The sequence below is a fragment of the Cupressus sempervirens genome, chromosome 8, assembly GCF_028749045.1.
Source record: "Cupressus sempervirens isolate cs-2001-9-10 chromosome 8, ASM2874904v1, whole genome shotgun sequence".
Classification (NCBI taxonomy): domain Eukaryota; kingdom Viridiplantae; phylum Streptophyta; class Pinopsida; order Cupressales; family Cupressaceae; genus Cupressus; species Cupressus sempervirens.
Window position 1 is genome coordinate 607,648,778 of NC_143125.1, and position 24,038 is coordinate 607,672,815.

Consider the following 24,038-nt stretch of genomic DNA (forward strand, 5'->3'; position numbering starts at 1 on the left):
CACAAATCAAACAATATCTTGCTAATCCACCAATCTTGATGCCTCCTATCTATGGAAAGCCTTTGATCTTGTACATTTCAGCAATTGTAAAATCTCTAGGCATCTTACTAGCTCAAGAAGAAAAAAATAATGAGAGAGCTATTTACTACTTGAGTCACACACTGATCTCTTATGAGAGGAACTACAAAATTATTGAGAAAGCTTGCTTGGCAGTCATCTTTGCTTCCTAGAAGTTGAGACACTACATGCTTGCCCACACTACATGGCTAGTAGCTAAAATAGATTCACTAAAGTACTTTCTTAGTAAGGTATCTCTCATAGGAAGATTGGCTAAGTGAGTTATGATACTAAGTAAGTTTGACATCCAATATGTTGAATACAAAGCTATCAAGGGATAGGTAATTGTAGATCTTCTAGCAGATGCACCTATGTAGAGCCTCCTACCTATGAACATCGATTTCCCTAATGAGTCCATTCTGATGCTCACACACAAAATGTGGGTCATGTTCTTCAGTGGGTCCTTCACACAATAGAGATCTGGTGCTGGATTACTCTTCATAATACCAAAGAGATATGCATTGCCCAAAGCATACAAGATTTTGTTCCCTTGTACAAACAACATCACTGAATATAAGGCTTTGATTAATGGCATAAAGATTGTAGCTGAATGGAGAGTGGATTAGTTAGACATTTTTGGGGACTCTCAACTCATAATCAACCAGGTCAATGATGTGTATCAAACAAAGGATGATAGACTAATTCATTACAAACACATGGTTGATGATTTGAAGAAGTATTTTGTGCACATCACCTTCTAGAAACTTCCTCATGTAGAGAATAAAGCTACTAATGCTATGGCTACTTTGGCCTCCTTGTTATAGATGGCTGAAAATGATCTCCAAGATGAGTTTCTGGTGGAAGTGTTACACTACCTAGCTTATGACACCCCTAATTCTAGGATGATCTATTTTATCATAGGAAAAGATTCATCCCACTACCATCACATCTACTCCTACCTCTACAACCAAACCATTCTGGAAGGTCTGAACCAGAATGACAAACATTACCTAATCTATAATGCTTCATAGTATGTCATTATTATTGATGATCTATTTAGGAGAGGTCTTGATGAAACACTCCTTAGGTGTTTAGAACCTAAAGAATCCAAATGTGCATTAATTGACATTCATGAGGGCATTTGTGGATCCTATTCAAATGGCTTGACACTAGCTTGAAAACTCATTATAGCTGGTTAGTATTGGCCTCAAATGGAGCAAGAAGCTATCAAGTACACTAAGTCCTGCAAGTAGTGTTAGCTCCATGGGAATCTAATCCATGCTCTAGCCAGGGAGATGATTCCATCTACTACAATGTGGCCATTTCAACAATTGGCCTTCGACTTGGTGGGTCAAATTCATTCAACCTCTTCTAATGGACATACGTTCATTATCATAGCTACAGACTACTTCACAAAGTGGGTAGAGGCAGTACCTCTTGCAATAGAAAATGACAAAATTGTAGCTCTTTTTATCATAAGCTAAATCATTTGTAGGTATGGTGTACCATCCTCAATAATTATTGACAATGGAGGATAGTTCAAAAATAAATACCTCAAGGAACTATGTAAGAGATTTAAAATCACACAACATTGGTCTTCTATCTATTACCCCTAGGGTAATGGTTAGGTTGAGGCATCTAATAAGGTGATCCTCAAGATCCTCCATTGTATAGTCAGCAAATCTAGGAGAGACTAGCACCTCTAGATTAATCTAGCCTTGTGGGCATATGGGACAAGCATCAAGACTCCAATGGGTACGACACCCTTTGCTTTGGTTTATGGAGTGGATGTTGTGCTTCCAATAGAGGTTGAGATTCCTACCTTGAGAATCTCTATGAAAGGCCTTATTATTGATGAAGATTATAGGATAGCTCAACTTCAAGAGCTAGTACTATTAGATGAACATCAACAAGTGGCATGTGATCATCTATGAGCTTATCAGCAACAAAATTCAAGAAGCTACAATTAGAAAGTTAAGCCATGTGACTTCTAACTGGGCAATCTCATCCTGAGAGAGAACCCTAAGAATCAACAACAACAAGTCCAAAAAGTGAAGTTTGAACCAAACTAGCTTGGTTCTTACATCATTCCTACAGTGTATGGATTTGGTGCTTACCAGCTTTCCATAGATGAGGGAGAAGTGCTCAAAGAACCTATCAACACTCTCCACATGAAGTGGTTTTATAGATGATATGATTATAGAAGCTCTTTGTACATACCTATATGTCCTAAAAAAAATCCTAAAAATTAGGAAAAGTCCTAAAAAAATTGTTACCCTAGTAAAAACCTAGCAATAGGCACCTTCGTAACACCAAAAAAAATTGAAAAATCTAAAAAATACAAAAAAAATCAAGTAAGGGAAAAATAAAAAAATTGAAAAACAAAAAAAGTGCCATTGGTCAAAGCCTAGAAATAGTCATCATGGTAGAAAAAAATGAAAGCTCTACCAAGAAGGTGAAAACTTGGTAAATAGGCACCTCTTGTTCCCAATGCTCCATCTTGTAACACATCTTCTGGCTATCTGTACAATTGCTTTACTACTTTTCTAGCTTTCTGCTCATGTATCCAAGGATTGAGTCTTGTCACAACTTAGGGGCATTCCCCTACAGTGTCATAAGAACTTTGTGTGACAGTCGCCAATGGTCTTCACTACATTTGCCTACTATTACTAGTGTCACTCTTTTCAAGATTCACTCATAGAATCTCTTTTGTGATAGTCACCAGTCATTCTGGTTGTGTCTGCCTATTGTTTCTAGTGTCACTCTTTGTCAAGATTCTCCTTATAGAATCTCCTTCGCAACAATCACTAGTTGTTTTAGCTATGTCTACCTACTAATGCTCTGGTCACATTTTGAGATTCCTTTATGGAAGATCTCTCTTGTGTCAATCATCAGTTGTCTTGGTTGTGTCTTTCTACTATCACTTAGTCCTCTTAGGTTCTTCACCTCGAAGATTCCTCCTTGACCTCAGTCACAGTCATTCTGGCTGTGTCTACTTGCTAAAGAGATTTATTTAATCCATGTTTTGGACACTGATACTTGACATCAATCCCATAACAAACATTGAACTCAAAGTGACATACTTTTTTGGATATGTTGAGCATTTTCTTTATTTGTTTTGTTTTCACTTTATCATGTCTCCTCAAGCAACTTGATGATGTCATTTCTAACTAGAGAAGTAATGACTGGGGGCATGATCTTTTCTTTTCTTTCTATCTATGATTTTGTTTCAATCAGTTGATATATTTCATTGAGGGGTGTCCACTATAAGAGCCTGTTGGGACTGAAAATTGCATGCTTCATTTTTAGTCACATTTTGAAAATTTTGGAAAATCATGTCCTAAAGTGCCTTTTATGTATGTGGTCATTTGGTAGCTTGAGGCCTAGATGGTGTTTGAGTGGATTAACACCTTTAATTTGACATATGCATATGATCCACAATGTTATTTTTCCATCCCGAATCATTCTGTGAAGTCCCATTTTGAGCTAGTGTCAAAATTTGCAATTCTACCAAGTGTCAAATAGCGATCAGAGGCCCAGTTTGCATCTAAATATCTTTTACCCAGGACTATGTCATGACTATTCACTTTGGGGATGTTTAGTGTCCATAATAGAGAACCTATGTTTCAATTTTCAAGTCATTTCGAATCCGTTTGACTAGGTTTTGCACCCCACAAAGTTGGTCATTTATTGTTTTGTGCATTTAACTAGTTGTTCACAATTCTGGGAAGCCCTGTTCGACCAATAATATCTTTAACCTAGTTGACCCAAATGAAAAAATTCTTTTTGCATTATGTTCTAAGGGTAAGACACTTCATATGTTCCAATTTTGAGATCATGTCGAATCCATTTGATCAGTTTGCTAAACATGATCAAAAACTCAGTTTGCATTGTTTTGTTACTGCTAAGGTATCCAGATTGATCCGTACCCCTGTTCGGCATGTTATAACTTTGATCCTGTGATTGGCTAGCCTAAATGGATTGTACCATTGTGTTGTGTCCTAGAAATCCTTGAAGTAGACATGTATGCAAAATGTGGAATCTTACACAAGGCAAATGAACTGTTTGGCAAAATGCTTCAAAGAGATGTAGGTTCATGGACTGCAACGATTACAGGCATGCAACCATGCAGGTCTGGTGGATGAGGGCTGCAAATACTTCAATGGCATATGTGATTCTTATTGCATTGTACCTACAACTGATCACTATGTTTGCATGATCGACCTTCTTAGCCGTGCTAGCTATCTTAAAGAAACTCTAAGCTATATCATAAAAATGCCAATAAAGCCTGTGGCATTTCTATGGATGTGTTTGCTTGGTGCATGTAGACCACATGGAAATCTAGGATTAGGAGTATTTGCAGCAACTCATCTTTTTGAGCAGAACCCTACAGATGCCACGATTTATGTTTTTCTGTTAAGAAATTTGATAAAAGATAAAGGAATAAAAAAGATGCCTAGATGTAGTTGGATTGAAATCGATAAACTAGTACATACTTTTTGTGTGGGAAAATATAGCACACCGATAGACATTGGAGATCCATGCAAAGTGTGGGCAATCTATATTGGCAGTTTAAGGCACCAAGGCATTTTCCTCTACATAGGAAAATGAATTATTTTTCTACCACCATTGGGCCAAGCTGGTGATTGCATTTAGATTTTCAAGCACACCCTCTGGGAAAACAATTAAGTCATCAAAAACCTCCGAGTATGGGTTTACCAGGACATGAAAAGAAGTTTACATCCAAGATTGTTCATGGAAAATTGCTATGAGAGATGTGTACAGATTGCACTATTTGAAACAAAAATAATGCCCTTGCGAAGATATTTTGAGATCCTGAGTGAAGCAAGATCTAGCAAATGTGTTTGAGAAGGGACTGCGTTTCATTTCTGGTTCGTAGAAGAAAACAAAATGCTGAGTTCATAGAGATCTAGACCATGTAGGCAGATAGAAGAAGTGGCTTAGATAAGGGCAGAGCATCGACTTGAAATAAAGATTCACGCCACCAGTGAAGCAACCCTGCGCAAAGAAAAGACAGAGATAAAATGCAAGCAAAAAAGTTAAAAGCAGCAGGCATATTAACACAAGCTCTCACACATCAAAAGAAAATAGGGGAAGCAATTGGAAGTAGAATCACGTTGAAAGAGATAGACAAGGAAGCCATCCATGTTTCAAAGAACCCGCAGATTCAACATTAAGGGCAGAAGGAAGCCGCGCAGTGCAGAGTATGCGAAAAGCAATAATCCCACATCACTCGTAGGAGGGTACCTTTTAATATTTAAATACAATAGCATGCAAAAGGCATTGTGTCTAAAGACAAAGCACTTTTTGTGGAGGCCATGAGAAATTAAGGTGGGACCCAAACCGGATGAGGTGGACTGACGTCAACATGACAAAGCAATATTTTAAACAAACTAACTGGCGTGATGAGGTGGCAGGAAATAGACCGAGGAAGGAGATGGTGACATGTGTCTTGATCAAGCGGGTGTCGCTAACTCGCCAACCGAAAGTGCTCACCAGTTACCATAGCAAGATAGCAACCTCATGACACGTGGCAGTAGGCCCAGGTCGGGTGATGACATGGTGACTCTGTCAGCGTGTTGAGGTGGCAGTACAGGCCAATTAAATCTGGACACGTGGCAAAGAACAGAAGGTCATGTGGCGAGTAGGTCTCAAGATTGCACCAGATCACACCACGTGGCACAGATCTGACGGTAGGCGCTATGTCGCTATCAAAAGTTGCTCACTAGTTACCATAGCGACATAGCATGAGTGAATCAAAAGATTCCACATGGCAGAAGCTGGTTGACCTGGATGGAAGGAGAGGGAAATATGAAGGCAAATAAAATAATAATTTTTTATTATTTCCCAATTTTCAAATCATGTTCAAGTTTTTTTTTGAAATTGAAAAAGGGCATATTCTAAAGTTTTGACTTTAGAAGTAATTTTAAATCTTTCAAAAGTTTAAAAACAAAGTGTGCAGACCTGAGCATTTTTCTAGGCGAGGGAGTCATTTTTCAGATCGAGATTAAACGGGTTTCTGGGAGGCTAGATATGTGATATTATATATCGCCGAAACTGGGAAGAAACAAACTTTCTGAATCTAGAGTCGGCTTTTGCACAGGTATCAGTCAATTTGAGCTACACGAGGTTTTCTATTAGGTACCTAAAGTGCAACCATATTCATACCAGGAAGTTCAGATTTGTTTTTTGTCAAGATAATGACCTGGATATCAGTAGAAGGCAATGGAAATGCAGTTAGGGTCGAATTTGTTCTGATTTACTCAGTAAAAACTCATTTTCACTGGCTTTTTCATGGGGCAATCAGATATTTTGGCAAGTAAAGGGTTTTCATCATTAGGCAAGGATATTTTGCAAGTTTGTTACAGATTAATGATGAAACAAAATTAGATCAGAAGGGATGAAAGAAGAAAGATATTTTTCAGTTACAGAGGATTGGATTTCAAGTGGACACCTGGCAATTGCATATCAAATTCGGGAATTCATTTCTTGCTATATCTTTCTTTCTTTCTTCATTTGTAAGGATTCCAGTTTTTGCACTGAGAAACCATTCTTCAACATTTTCTCTTGTATTGAACAACATTTTAAGTTTTATGTAGATAGTTCTTTTTTGTTAGGTGATCTATGAGTTATTTTCTGTACATTTCATGTATTTGATTTCAAGGAAAACAAATAAAGTGCAGAAAAAGTTTGAAGTTCAGTTTGAATCTTGTCTCCTAATTATGGCTCTGTTATTTCTTCTAATGTGTGATCAAAGAGCATGAATTAGGTTGCATTACATTTTGAAATGTATGTGGTTAAAATGTCTTGCTTATGGAACAAAGAACCATGTAATTGCTTGATATTTGTCACAGGGTTTGCAGATTTCATGATAGGATTTTCTAAGTATGAGATTCATTCTATAGCAGATGTCTATTCACAAGGTGAAAGATAGATTAGGGATCTTAATGTAGAGATACGTTTGAGGTTTCCAGGAGATGTATGGCTATGATTCATTTAATTGCCCAATAGATAAGGCACTGGTCAGAGATAGGATCATTAAGTTCTGTTGCTCATACTTGGGTCTGCTGATATCAATCTATTAAATCATTTTCATTTTATTGTTGAAAGGTATTCAAAATATAACCCACACTTAGCTTTCTAGTTTCATGAGTCATGTCCTTAGCTATTTCATGCTTGTGATCTCCTGGTTAAGCATAGAAGGATTAGGGGTTTCATCTGCTTTTATAGGTCCTGAATATGCTTATTGCACTGGTCACATAGTCAGTTCTAAAGAGGTTCACCCGCCTAGGTTTTGCAGAGCTTGAAGTGCAGAAGGAGTACGGCCTTATAGTTGGCCTGGTGCCTGAATGGATGTGTTGATAATGGGAGTTAGCTGCCCCTAGATGCATCTTGTTCTCATCAGGGTAATTGGAAATGGGTAACATTTTCAAACATCGACAAGATGGTGACTCTGCTGGGGAGATAAGATGGCAATCCATTTTGTTGAAAGGACAAGAATCTTTGGTGTTCATTGAAAATTTTAGTCCTACTCTCAGTTGGATTTTTCCCATCCGAGTCATCAACAAGATGACGACTCTGCTAGGGATATAAGATGGCAATCCATTTTGTTGAAAGGACAAGAATCTCTGGTGTTCATTGAAAATTTCAGTCCTACTCTCAGTTGGATTTTGCCCATCCGAGTCACCAACAAGATGGCGACTCTGCTAGGGACTGTATTGAATTAGATTCAAGACAAACCTTGAGAATTTGAAAAGAAGAGATTCAATACAGCAGGAGAAGTGGATTAAAAATTTTCAGCACTAAGTTCTCTGATGTTCTTTCCAATTTTCTTACTCCAAATCATGCACCCCAGTATGTTTTATCCACTTGCAACAGTGACTTATTGGTTGAGTTCAGATTGTGCTCTCCTCAAGTTTTATTTTCAATCAATTCAACTGGATCTTGTTTTCAAAGTGCTGTTGTAATTTCAAAGTCAGAATTGTGATCAAAAGTTTGTCTCTCTTCAAGGTGTTTGGTGACTTTCAAAATTTTCAAGTTGAATTGTCAGTTCAGATCTGTAGTGTTATGAATCATGTTTAAAATATTTCTCACAATAGTGAGTAGCGACTCTATCTAAAGGATCTCTGAACTATTGAAGATCGATGATGTGTAAATTATTTTCTAGAGTTTTTAGTGAAATCAAGCAGATCTAAAAGTTAGGTGAATTTGCAAGCAAGAAGAGAGATCTATTTTCAGTTTCTGACTAGTAAGTTTTGAAGTGTTGTTTGATTTGCTATTATAAGAATTTGTAATGATAAAGATGAATCACAGCAGTGATGTCATTTAATTCTCCTCAAGGAGATGGTGACTCTGTAAGGTTTGATCAGTGGTGTAAAGAATTTAGATTAGCACCAGGCCAATCAGCAGATCAGTGGTTTCATGCAGCAACACTTGAGGTATTTTATGCTTTCATATGATTTCTTTTCAATGAAAGTGAGTTCCACATATGTGTTCTCCATCAAGTGAAGTTTTAGCACTAAGAAGAGGAGAATGATTTGATAAGTTTTATGCACTTCATTAGAACACGTTTCAATTATTGTTTTGAAGTTGTGAAGTGTATTTGAAGCGTTCATCTGGTAGAGGGTCATGAAGATCTGCTGCAAGTTATGAATTTTGAAAGTATTTAATGATGAATGAGTCTCGAATTTGAAGAATGTCGAGTTTCATCTCATCTAGTATGCAGTCTGTTAGTGAAAGTTTTAGATCTATTTCTACTAGGAGGTATATGCCATTGAATTTTAATGGTATTCATGGTTTCCCGAATACTATGCCTTGTAACGTCATAAAGTATTTGCCTAAGTTTGGTGGAAACCATGAAAATTCAGCCAGTCATCATGTTCATTTGTTTAGTGACTTGGTTGGTGATTTTGAAATTGCTCATGAAGACATTCAGATGAAATTGTTTGTTTAGACTTTAGAGGATGATGCTAGGGACTGGTTTACATTTTTACCAGCATGTTCAATTTCATCCTGGGATGAATTACTGTCAGCTTTCATGATGCAATTTGGGGAAAGAGTAAGCATCTTTGATTATTTTGATAAGTTTTTGAAAATTGAAATCAGGAATGGTGAGCTAGTTCCTGAATTTAATATCAAATTTGCAAAGATTTTGAGTGAATTTCCTAAAAGTTACAAGCTGGATGATCAAATGTGTTTAGTGGTTTATCTTGGTGCTTTTGATAGGAAGATGAACTATCTGTTGAGAGATTAAAAAACCCAAGACTTTGCATCAAGCACTCATGACAGCTATAGAGATTGAGAATAACATAAAATATGGCTTAACTCGGAGTCACTTCTCTAGAAATATTGGCTGGCAATATGAGGTGCAAAGCACAAGCCAATGCCATAAGGAGTGTTTGATTTCAGATCAGCAAATAAGCACTCCTGCTATTATAAATAGTGTTGTTGAAGCCTCAAAAATAAAAACATGTGAACATGAAATCTCTCTATTGCAAAAAAGAAATCATTCCATTCATGCTGAAGTGAATACACATGTTTATGGTATTACAACAACAAATGATAGTTTTGATTCACTTGATGAGTCATCCATGCAAGGTATAAATCCGGCCATTCATTTTCCCTTTGATAATTTGCATTATGTTGAAAACATAATGAATCAGGAAGAGGAAAGGTATTCATCTCAGTATGAGGAGGAAGAAACCATAAGTGATCTATCAAGTGATAAAGGTGAAATTGCTGATCCGACATGTCATGGCAAGATCACACAATATAAAGAATGTAAATCATATGTATCTCAGTCACAGTCAGAATAACTAAGCTCATATGTTGATAATGTTTCAGTGGTAGAGATGCATTCTCTTGACCAACAGGATAGGCAAGAAATGAATTATCTCACTGAGAGATTGCATCATGTTGAGAATGTTATTAAATCTAAAGTTGAAAGACAATCATATCAATATAAGTATGATAAAGCTGAGAGTCATCTTTCAAGTGATAATGATGTTGCTGATCCAATATATTATCAAGAGGTGTCATATGAAGCTGATGATGAGAGTTATTACTCAAGTCAAGAAGAGGATAGTGCTAGTGTGTGTTCGTCTTCATGTGAATTAGATGTTGATTGGGAAGAAGAGAGAAATGACGGAAGTGAGTGTTCTCTTGCTAGTAAAGGTATGAATTCTTTTCTTAAATCTGAAAGTGAGTGTCCAGTTCAGAATTGTGTAAATCAGTTTGAGATTGAAAGTTATGAAGAAAATGTGTCTACACAATATGAAGACAAAGAGGTTATCCATAGAGACGTATTACCTAATTGTGTAGAAGAGTGTCTTGAAGATGAGTACGGTGATGATCAGTACGTGATTGATCATGAGATTAATGCATCAGCACCTATTGGTAAGATAAATGATGATTTGCTTGCAAGACATTTGAATCACCTATATGGAGACAATGAAAGTAACTTTGATCTATTTTCTACATGCTTCATTGACGGAGTTGATGTTGAGTCTTCATATAATTCTGATTTTTCTTCTTCATATGCTGAAAGCATCCATGACAGTGATGTTGGAAATGGTTTTAAAGTTTTCACTAATCCGTTATATGTTGAGGAGTTTGATGGTGATCAGCACATTACTTGTCCTAATGTCTACAAAGGCGTTTTGCATGGAGTTATCAATCCTCTTTTTGAAGAACACATGGAAGTTTCAGATTTAGCAGAGAATAAGTTTAATGATGATACTTTGTCTTACTGCTATGAGAGATCAAAATGTTCTTCTTCTGAGTTTGATAGTGAAACTAATGATTATGTTGCATCTGAGGAGGTAAATGACAAGGTGTTTAATGAGACGGTTATTGAAAATCTACCTATACCTTATTATGATTTTTATGATGAACTCTTTGATGTAAAGACTAATCTATTCGCTGATTGTGAAGAACCATTTGAAGATTGTGGATTAGCTTCAGATTCTGACATTGATGATATATGTGAGTACAAGTCAAAATGTTCATTTGAATATCATCCAGTTATGCATAAGGAAACATATTTTCAAGGTATGGGTGATCCTTTTCCCCAAGTTGAATATGATGCATTCATATTCAAAATTGATAGCATGCACGAGTCATTTGTTAGAGAAGGTTTTCAATTATAGTTTGATATGTTCAAGCATGCTGATCAGAACTTTCATAGTGAGCAAGAGAATTAAGCAAGTTTTTATATGCATTATGGAAGTAAGAGTACTGATTTTGTTTTGCCAAGTGATTTGTTATACGATGATAATATGATTGGTGAAACTAATAGGAGAAGAAAATTCAGTTTACCTCATGAAAGTTTAGATGAGAATCACGTTTATGACAAAGGTAAACAATTTTGCTGAAGTTCGGTGGCCCAGGGCCATCGTATGTACATAGTCTTGGTAGTTGTAGTTGTTTCCTTGCTTTCAATAATCTATTCGAGAAGGGTTTTGAAGTTTTCGAGAATGGTCTGCTTCCTCCAAAGATCTGAATCCTTGCCATGCCCGCAAGGGGCATGCATCCCCAGACAGAGCCACTGTTGGGACTGAAAATTGCATGCTTCATTTTTAGTCACATTTTGAAAATTTTGGAAAATCATGTCCTAAAGTTGTTTTAGCTATCACTAGTTGTTTTAGCTATGTCTACCTACTAATGCTCTGGTCACATTTTGAGATTCCTTTATGGAAGATCTCTCTTGTTTCAATCATCAATTGTCTTGGTTGTGTCTGTCTACTATCACTTAGTCCTCTTAGGTTCTTCACCTTGAAGATTCCTCCTTGACCTCAGTTACAGTCATTCTGGTTGTGTCTACCTGCTAAAGAGATTTATTTCATCCATGTTTTGGACACTAATACTTGACATCAATCCCATAACAAACATTGAACTCAAAGTGACATAATTTTTTGGATATGCTGAGCATTTTCTTTGTTTCTTTTGTTTTCACTTTATCATGTCTCCTCAAGAAACTTGATGATGTCATTTCTAACTAGAGAAGTAATGACTGGGGGCATGATCTTTTCTTTTCTTTCTATCTGTGATTTACTTCCAATCAGTTGATATATTTCATTAAGAGGGGTGTCCACTATAATAGCCTCCATCTTCTATTGGATGGCTAGGTGTACCTTAACTCCTTTTATATAGATATGTAAATAACGTTGGCTCTTCTCCTTGTTTGTTGTAGTGAAATCTTCATGCTACAATATATATTGATACTCGTCCTATTAAGTGAATGTATGGGTCACTATGAGTATACCTAGCACTTTTCTATCTCAGGTTACAAATTCAAGGGTTATTGCAGATAAAATATTGACTGAATACTTAGCATAAGATGGATCTCTTATGTGTTTGGTGTGTTTTCTTTGCAAGCAACATTCTAGTCATCCTAATGTTTATGTTAACTTGCTACAATAAAAGGGACAAATGTTCTGATCATTCTAGCTTTTTGCATTCTAGTTGATATGATTATAGAAGCTCTTTGTACATACCTATATGTCCTAAAAAAAATCCTAAAAATTAGAAAAAGTCCTAAAAAAATTGTTACCCTGGTAAAAATCTAGCAATAGGCACCTTGGTAAGACCAAAAAAAATTGAAAAATCTAAAAAATACAAAAAAAATCAAATAAGGAAAAAATAAAAAAAAACTGAAAAACAAAAAAAGTGCCATTGATGAAAACCTAGAAACAGTCATCATGGCAGCAAAAAAATGAAAGCTCTACCAAGAAGGTGAAAACTTGGTAAACAGTCACCTCTTGTTCCCAATGCTCCATCTTGTAACAAATCTTTTGGCTATCTGTACAATTACTTTACTACTTTTCCAGATTTCTGCTCATGTATCCAAGGATTGAGTCTTGTCACAACTTAGGGGCATTCCCCTATAGTGTCATAAGAACTTTGTGTGACAGTCACCAATGGTCTTCATTGCTTTTGCCTACTATTACTAGTGTCACTCTTTTCAAGATTCACCTCATAGAATCTCTTTTCTGATAGTCACCAGTCATTCTGGTTGTGTCTGCCTATTGTTTCTAGTGTCACTCTTTGTCAAGATTCTCCTTATAGAATCTCTTTCGCAATAATCACTAGTTGTTTTAGCTATGTCTACCTACTAATGCTTTGGTCACATTTTGAGATTCCTTTATGGAAGATCTCTCTTGTGTCAATCATCAGTTGTCTTGGTTGTGTCTGTCTACTATCACTTAGTCCTCTTAGGTTCTTCACCTCAAAGATTCCTCCTTGACCTCAGTCACAGTCATTCTGGCTATGTCTACCTACTAAAGAGATTTATTTCATCCATTTTTTGGACACTAATACTTGACATCAATCCCATAACAAAAATTGAACTCAAAGTGACATACTTTTTTGGATATGCTGAGCATTTTCTTTGTTTGTTTTGTTTTCACTTTATCATGTCTCTTCAAGCAACTTGATGATGTCATTTCTAACTAGAGAAGTAATGACTGGGGGCATGATCTTTTCTTTTCTTTCTATTTGTGATTTAGTTCCAATCAGTTGATATATTTCATTAAGAGGGGTGTCCACTATAAGAGCCTCCATCTCGTATTGGATGGCTAGGTGTACCTTAACTCCTTTTATACAGATATGTAAATAACATTGGCTCTTCTCCTTGTTTGTTGGAGTGAAACCTTCATGCTACAATATATACTGATACTCATCCTATTAAGTGAACGTATGGGTCACTATGAGTATACCTAGCACTTTTTAATCTCAGGTTACGAATGCAAGGGTCATTACAGATAAAATATTGATTGAATACTTAGCATAAGATGGATCTCTTATGTGTTTGGTGTGTTTGCTCTGCAAGCAACATTCTGGTCATCCTAATGTTTATGTTAACTTGCTACAATAAAAGGGACAAATGTTCTGATCATTTTAGCTTTTTATGCCTCAAATGCTTACATTTAATCTCGAAAAACCTATAACATATGTCCTATTTAGATTTTGATGACTATAATGTTAGTAGGAACTGTACGACATATGGGATTTTGTCCCATGCTCAATGATGATAATTGTCAAGGCTTGGTAACTAGACCTAGGATTGCATCTAGCTTAAAATTGTATATAGCATTGGATTTCATTCCTCGGTTTGGCATATGATTCAATGGAAAATCCACTTTTATCTTTTGTGATGAGGGATTCTTGGTTTCTTCAATGTATCATGATTCTTCATGGCTACACAAGCATTTGATCCTTCTGTCCTTCCCATCGCACTCCTTCCTAAGATACCTATCACTATCAAGCAAAAAACATGGAACACTACATGAGACGTTAATCCATTTACTTGTACATTTAATTCATAAAATCCATACATCCATTTCATCTACATGAACAACTCAAATCAAACATACATTCATACATCAAAATCACAATTGCATCTCATAATTGTAATCATAAAACATCTCATGTGCATCAAAGTAATCATAAAGATACTGACAATGACATGTACACAATGAAACTCAGCTCCAAAATCTCATATATATCTCTCACAGAATGTGTCTATACAAAAAATGAGTGCTAGTTGAGTGCTATCAATAAAAAATGATACAAAATGGTGGTGGCACACCAATCAATACATAGCCATAATCAAAATTAGAGGTAAGAATATCATATGTCTAACTGTGGTCCACACCATCACCTCCTAGAGGAGGAGGTGGTGGTGGCATGTTTTGTCTAGCCAACAAGCATGTACCTTTGGAGTCTCGTGCATACTATGAAAAGTGAGGTACTTGTTGAGCCTCATTGAGCACCACCGTCAAATAAGCTACAAAGTAGTAAGCCACTTGGGTTGATTGCAATCTCACCTCATTCTGAAGCATCTCTACCCTTTGCTCGTCTACCTATACCTACTCTTCTAGCCTCTAGATCTTGTGATCTCACTCCATGATCTATGCATCCTTGACCACCACCTATATATGCAGCTCTCCCAACTATTATGAGGCTTTCCTAATCCTCTCCCTTGCCCACCATAGTGCAATTTGTGGCCTAGTAGCAAGCTGCTCCTACATCTCCTCATCCAACATCTTAGGTACCTACTCTATGGTTGCTTGCTCCTCTATTTGTGGCCTCTATCATAGACCCTATTCTCACCCACTACCACTAGCACCTTAGTTTAACTCCATCTGATGTGGGGGAATCTACACTTATTGTACTCAATGCCTCACCTGTGGTGCCTACTACTAGGGTACGTGTTGTTGGGGTGCCTGCTACTATGGTGCCTACTAAGGAGCCTGTGCTACTATCCCTAAGGGATCTATGAAGTGTGAGATGGGGTGGCTAATGAAATATGCTTGATATGCAGGAATCACCCCTGCATTTGATACCTTAGGGAGGTAATCTCACTATGCCACAACTAGGTTCTACACATAAATCATGGATCACCCAGGATCTAACCTTGCTAGCCATCCCCATGTCAAGTCTCAAGCCAATCTTGCATAGGCACAATACTCCTAGGAGATATCATATGGCCCTCCATACTGTCTCCACACCTATGTGATAGGAAACCTCTCAATAATCTATGTGGTCCTACCTAATAGTGGTCATGAAGAGAACATCTAGCTTAACTCCCTGGGAGCATCATCCAATCCCCAGTCTCTCTCTAGGGCTGCCATACAATGAAGACCAAGTGATTGAGATGGGTCCTCGAATGCCCCATCTTACCTAGGCCTACCTAGGTAATCTGCCCCTTGTATCTACATATGTATAGCTCCATAGGCTCATGGGCATCCTCAAAAATGGGCCTCATCTTAGGTAGATGCTCCCATGCCCAAATTTTTAAAATATATACTTTGATGACCATGCTCTTCTGCTCATGATAAACAATCTCATGCATCTTGTAAAACATATGGGTGAGCATGCATTGGCCCCATCCAAATCATTCAGGAGTGTCAAGCATCCATTGTAGCATGATCCCACATCCACACTCTAGCCTATACTACCCTCTATCTGGCATTAGGAAGCACCTAATGAATATGGCTAACACTGAAGCCAACCTATGCATTTGGCTGTATGTATGGACTAGCTCATCCTAGGTGATGGCTCATCCTATGACTAACTCTCTCTGAAATATGGCCCACAACACCTTTTTCCTTGCTCAGGGAACTATATCATAAACCACCCATGGTTTGTGGAATGGTATTAAAAGTATCCTATAAATTTCCTCTAGGGTGATCATCATCTCCCCTTGTGGCAAGTGGAATGTGTTCATTTCCAAATGGAAATGCTCCACCAAAGTTGTCGATAAGCTATGATTCACCAACACTACTAGGATCTAGCATAAAGAGGATAAGCCCAATCTATTAATATGGGCCATATTTGCATCATCAAGGCTCCACAATAGAGCCCTGTATGGTGAATAGTGAGACCTAAATGAGACATTATCGAAAACATCCTACACACATGAACAAAAAAAACACACAAATAGTCATTATTCCCTCAACAAGTCACAACAGTGACAAAATGAAAGAAAATTCAAGGTTAAATATCAAGAAATGCAAGTTTAAATTAAAATGTTGTCCCAGATTTTCATGCGAGGATGCAATTTCTCATGCAAGAATTCATTTCTTCACCCAATAATTCATTTCTTTGCATGAGAAATTATTTTCTTGCACAATAAATGAAAATTTTATGAGTGAAGATCACCCAAAATCTCTCACATCTTGTGCAAGAAGTGGGTATCTCCTATGCAAGATCTCCCACAGGTGTGTGTGAATAAGCATTGGGTTGGTGGATCTTCGCAAGAGAAAGGACTGGCTTCATGTGAGAAGAGATAGTCTTGCATGAGAAAAGATAGTCTTGGGTAAGAACCGATTGATGAGTTCCTAAAACATGCTAAAAATGTACTAAAACTACATCAAAATACATAAAAAATTAAATGCAAAGCTAGGTTATCGATCACTCACCGGAGGTCTGTAGTCTGCTAGCCAGTTGTGTCATTGGGAGCACTCAAAATGATGAAATTGCATGAAGACTACCATCTTCGTCTTAGAGCTCCTATCACTAAAGACAAAAGGCACAAATGATTTGAAAATGACCCCTTGGGCCCTTATATAGGTTTTGATCTAATTTTTCAAAGTGCTTTGATTTTCATAAAAATCACCACCTAGTTAATTTGACTATCCTAAATCCATTTTTGGGATTGAATTTGAAATCTAACACACCTAAATAGCCCAAAAGCACATTTTAAAATTTTGGGTCTGACACGATCGAACACTTGTGTAGTCTATTTTTTTTTGATACTTCGTGATTCTTGGTATCTTTTTAACTCACAAATTGTTCATGTGTTTAAAATTTATTTTGGAAAAAGTCAAGTCAAGTCAACTACGATCAACCTAGTCAACTTTTAGTCAAACTTGGTCTTCTAGACCTAGAAATCATGCTAAATTGACTATATATTTTCTTCTCATCATTCTAATCTCTTCTATATCCTACTGACTCTTCATATTCTTTGGTATCTCTCTCTATACTACTTTACATCATATTTATGGTGTGTCATCTTTTGATTTCACTCTTGAGGGGGTAGGATGATTACATCATTGAATTTGAATTTTGGTTGAATCCGAATCTTCATTCCTGAGGGCATATTTCTTTTATCGTATGTCCTCATCACTTGGGGCATCTCATTGCTAGGGGCATCTTGTTCCCCTCTATCTGACATCTTTTTCATCTATTTCATCTTGTCATCAGTTGATCACATTTTATCACATCTTATAAAGAGTTCTATGGATAGGTATCAGGACAATTTGAACCTTGACTCTTGAGGATCAAGCCTCATTCTGAGGATTATTCTATGACTCATAATTTGATCTTGTTGTCTTTTATCAATTTTAGGTATCTAGATGTTCTATCTAGATCCTTAAAGGTAAAGCTCTATTCTAGAGATAATCTTTTAAATGCTTATCAATTCAGGTATCTAGATGTTCCATCTAGATCCTTAAAGATTAAGCTCCATTCTAGAGATAGTCTTTCAAATGCTTATCAACTCTTAGGTATCTAGATGCTATGTCTAGATCCTTAAAGGTTAAACTTCATTTTGAAGAAAACCTTTAGAATTCTTATCAATTCAGGGGTATCTAGGTGCTCTACTCGGATTCCTTAGGATTAAGCTCCATTCTAGAGATGGTCCTTAAAAGCTTACAAATTGGTCTCCATATCATCAATTTTGGAACCAATCTCATTTCTTGATCCTTGCATCATGCTTTCTAATTTTCTTTGAATCGAACATGCTACTTGCATATTCATTCAAAGAGGAGCAAAATGTAATACCCCAAAATTGGCTCATTTCCATGATCACCAAGTCACTAAGTCCTATGTCACTAGGAAATTCTAGTTCTAATTTTCACTACTTGACCTAGGTGTCAAATGCAGAAAACCCTAATTTGCATTAATCGAACTATTTATTTAATTCCTAAAGTATTGACTCATATTAGTCATATTAAACCTATTGATTAAGATTTAATTTAAGATAAAGTAATTATACTTTAATTAAATTATATCCTAAGACTAATGTACTAAGGAATTAGAATATTTAATTTAATAACTATGCTTAATTTTTTTTAATTGAATGTAATTATTCAATTAAATAGAAAAGGTATTTATGAGGTCATATCTCATTTTATTAAATTAAATATCTTTCCTAAATTCTATTTCTCAGTTCAAAATGGAAACTTTGAGTGAACTACTTCTCAAAATTAGAATCAATCTAGTTAACTGGCTCTCACACTTATGATAGGTTCGATTAACTACTTATCACACTTAGATCTAAAACATTTAACTTCACTTGCATAAGGAAGTTTCCATCTTAACTAAATCTTCTATCTAATCCTAACCATTCATCAAGGTTGATCTTGACCATTGATTCATTCCTGGATTCTATTTAAGGGGCTCTCAATCCCTCATTATGGAGGTTGGAATCTTATAATATTGAATTGTTGTCAAATTGAGTACTTGCTTTGTGTTCTAGCTTTCACATTGCTCTCACTTTAAATTTTCATATAGATAAATAATGCATACATCTAATTTAGTTTCTTTTATTTTTCAATAAAATAGATTGCATTTCATATAGATTACTTGCACACTCATCTTTCCCATAAATCCTTCATTCTAGAAAGGTCTAGTTGCCTATATCTCATCTTGAGAGCACATTAGGAAAAATCCTTCTTGATAGAAGGCAACAGGTCACACTATCAAGTGTCTTGGATAAATGACTCCATGTTTATCCTAGGATGATTCCATAGGTAATGACTATGTTGAAGTGTGTGTGAGGTTTAGAGGCCCACAAACTCATGTATACAATTGGTGGTTTTTTCCAAATTGGGTTTCCACATAAATGATTATGTTATGTGTTGGATTTTCATGTCTTATTCCTACATGTTGATTTTTCAGTAACTTGCTAAGATGTATGTTTAGCTTGGATGCATGGCTAGTTTAATTTGGCATGCTATACTTAGTGAAAAAGTTTTATCAGGACATTTGGACCTTGAATAATTGATTCACACCCCCTCTTAGTTATTCTAAAGCATCTCTAAAATCTAATCCTTTTTTTGAGTATTATATACATTTTTTTAGAATATATACAAAACTTCAAAAAATGTTCAAAATTTTGTGAAGATACCTCAAAATTTGTAACTCCCCTTGAGTTGATGTGCCTTTTCTATATCTACAACTTCTCATGTTGGATTTGTCTCATGCTGATTATGATACTCTTTATTTTTGCCTTTCCTTGTCATTCTTTCTTTAATCTTCTTTAATCTAACTCCCCCTTTCAAACATCTTGCCTTGCAGTTATTATTTTCTTTTGGCTTTTCTATTTCTCCTCCTCAAAATTTATCTCCTTATCTCCCCCTTAGTTTTATCTCCCCATTTTTTGATACTCATGTCAAAGGGTTCTATACATTAACTATATACTTAGCCAAAAAGGATTTATTTACCTTCATCAGTATCCTGAGACCAACATCCCAATTATCTAGTGCAATTTCTAGTGATTTAAGCTGGATGGCTATCTCTACTACAAGGTGAACTAGGCCTTCCAATGTAGAAATATTAGGGTCTTTCTTTAACACATTTTCAGTATAGGCCAATTCTTTGTGCAAAATTTCTATGTGTGGGGTTATAGTAGATTGAATTTGTATCAATTTGGCCTTGGTATTTGCCTTAGCTATTGTTAGCATAGCTAATTCCTTTTGTGTATGAAGAATAGTTTTAAAATGGTTTTCACTCTAAGATAGATCTTTAGGTAATTGCATGCTTGATATCTTTAGGTTCCTCTCCAAGCTCATTATTCATTGGCTATTTTCTTGTGTGAAAATTGATGGGTCAGAGAATTTTGAGTACAATGAGAATATGTTCTCAAGTACTACTTTTACCTTTTCAATCTTCTTAGCCAACTCAACTTGTGAAAGTGCTATTTCACTTGATATTCTTTCATTCACCTTTGTTTGAAACCTCTTTTCAAACATTCTAATAGTTTTGCATTAGTATCAAGGTCTTCATTCTATACCTGGTCCACTATATTGGATAATTGCTCCATAATAGACTTGGTTTCATTAGGTACCTACAAGCTAAATGCATCTAGAAAGATATCTTTAATCTCAATTAATGCTTGCTTTTGTTTGTACTCATTTTTTAGTATCTCCTATTTCTTTTTCTTTTCTAGTGCCTCTTGCACTTCATTTATCTGATCAATGTTCATATTTTCATAGTCATACTTGAGAATGACTATGTCCTCATCTAGTGTAGGGTCTCCATAGTGAAGTACGGTTGCAACCTTTGTAGAGCTCGAGCCTAGTGTAGATATTTGTAGTGGCATGGAAATAGTGCTCGACTTCTGAGTCATTGTTGGAGTCATTGTTGTAGGAAAATTTATCAATGTTTGTATTGCCTCTTTCTCCTTCTCCTTTGGGGTCTCCTCCTCTATTCTTCCTTGATCAATTACTATGATCTTTGGGGGGTGTACCTTGTTCTTGTGTTGTAGAGATAGAGGTATCTATCTATCATATTTGATCCTTTATAGGCTCTGTCTCCTCCTGTATCATGTGTCTTTTGTTCAATCATCAAGACTTGAACTATGGAGTCAACCTTTGATGTGTCTTGTACTATTTTCACTATTGGTTGTCCACTTGTGGCTATTAGGATATGAAAATGTGGTTCTTTTAGATTTGCCTTATCCCTTGTTATGTCTACTATAGCCTTTTGCAATTCTTCCACACTCAAGAAAACTAGATTTGTACACAATTGTGCTTGCAGTGTAGTCTAGTGAAGAATATTTTTAAGATCCTCTACAATCAATGGGTTGATGTTCTAACCATAGTTATCAAGAACATCTTGTACAATTACTATATCTATAGGTGTGCAAGTTACATGTGGAGGACTTGGTGGTGGCAATTGTATGTCTTGCACACTTTGTTCTTGTTACTGCTCCTTAGCAGTTACCATATCAACCTTTTGTGTTTCCTTCTCCACTTTTTCATCTTCCTTTTCTTTTTCTCCTTCTTCCTCTTTTTCATTATCCTCTTCTTCTTCATTGTTTCTTCCCTCAAAGTAATTTTCTTCTACTTCTTTCATAGCTATGAAGCCATAAATTAATTTCCACATTTGAGTGGACTTTTTCACAACATCCTCAATTTTATTTTGTAGAATACTAAAGGCTCTATACTTGGATGCAAATTTTCTCCCATGCTTCTTATTTTCCTTACTAATTTTCCCTTTAGTAAGTTCAGGCATGACTCGAGCCAATTTTGACTCTCTTATTTATTTTTCCATATTAAGGCAATAATGCCATTTATTTTCTACAATAGAATATAACTCCTTGGGCATTGAATTGTCAAGTTCAAGTGGAGTGTTCTTGAAATTCACCATCATGGTGTAGAATAACTCTTCAACCATGTTCTATTTCTCTCTATTAAACTTATTAAAGTCAATACTTTTTAAACCTAACAAGTCTGCATTATCCCTAATGTTATCACATATGTTTTCTAAATCAGCCTTAGTGGTGTGACTTACCACTCTAAATTTCCCATTGTCATCAGACTCTATTCTTTCTTCATTTGATTTAGGAGGTGCAACAAATTTTCTTCTTAGCTTCTTCTTGGCTGGACCTTCCTACTCAGTGGCCTTCTTCTTTTCTTGCTCCTTAGCCTTCTTTGATGTGGCTCTTGTACTGGCCCTTGTGGTAGGCTTTGTTGGGCTAGGCTTATCAACTTTCTTGGGCTTGGCAACTAGTTTGGTGGAGGCTTCTCTTTTCTTTGCCTCTGGCTTTGTATGTGCTTCCTTGGTTTCCTCTTCCTTCTCAACACCTTCTACCTCTTTTGTATCTTCTCCCATACCCTTTGGTCAATGCAAGTGGCCCTTGGTCCTACTCTTCTTCATCCTCATCTTCCTCTACATCATCCTTTTCACCTTCTATTGTGCCTTCACCAAATCTATCCTTAAGATTTTTCACCAATTTTTCCTTTTTTTTCAGGGTTGAAGTAGTTTTCAACTCCATTTCAACTTTTGACTTAACAAAATCAAGTGCCAAAAGGTTTTGCATTTTTATCAATATCTTTTGCTAGTAATGTTGTGATTGTTGTTGATTCTTCATCAATATCGATTTCATATCCAAGTGGCCTTAACCATCTCACCCTTGGTATTTCTACTTGGATGTATGTGAAATCAATGTCAACTAAGAAAAATATGTCATTAATATGTTGTTCAACAAGAGAGTCAGGTATCTTGAGTCTCTATTTCATTGACTTCTTAAAGTCTTCAAAGTAGCTAGTCATTATAGTTTCAAAATTTTCCCCCATCTACTCTATGTATTCATTAACTTTTACAACTATTGACCTATTTGTTTTTGAGCTTACCTTTCCAAAACAGGGGAATTCATTTTGAACATAGAAAAATAAAGATATCAATATTGCTCCAAATTTGCATTGGGCACCCTTGGACCTCCTTATTGCTCCTAAATTTTCCATAATCTATTGTAATTGCAATTCAACTAATCATAAGTATGATCCTTCTTAACAATTTTGTATCCCATGTCTACTGCAATACAAGGTACACTGCTAAGTCAGCTTGACTAGTAGAATTTATGAGATATGACCCTAATAAAAAATTCTACAAGAGGATCTTTGATGGTGTCAACTGTCATCCCTCTCTTGTTCCACTTTGTAGGGCCCATTTTCCGTTGCACCAAAAGCCATGACTGTTAGTGAACATGGAACACCACATAATTAACCACCTGTGGGCAGGGGAGCACGTCGTATCACCCAAAAATCTCCCCCTCGACGCGCATACCAGGTGCTTACACGGGTCAGGAAGGCACCGGGGAGATTTGAACCCATGACCAGGCCAAAACCATGCTCTGATACCAATTGTAGGGCCCATTTGCCGTTGCACCAAAAGCCATGACTGTTAGTGAACATGGAACACCACATAATTAACCACCTGTGGGTAGGGGAGTGCGTCGTATCACCCAACACACTTTACCCCAGTGTTCTTCTCTATAGCTTCTTTAGAATCACTCCTTAGGGTTTTTGGCCATTCTAGGGTTGGATACCTAGTTACCCTATGTATAATTCTTTTAGATAGTTTAACGGGTCCATCTTACAATCATAGGCATCCATCATGGATTGTACTTAACATAATTCTTACCCATTTCATTTTAAATACTGTAGGCAAATCTAGGGCAAGGGTTAATTCCTTCCTCTCAACAATTTTAAATTCTTCCTTTAAAACTCCATTCTCATAAAGTTTATCATATGCTTTCCAAATTTCCATGTCACCAATTGCACCAATTTTGCAGTTATAACACCTTCTAACATCTTGTACCATCACAACTTTAGGTGGAATAATAGATAAAGCTCTGATAGGGTCATTCTTATATGCAACTTTGGGAATTGTTCTAAAATTTGGTTGTTTAACTTTATTACGGACCAATTGAACCTCAAATGACTCCTTGT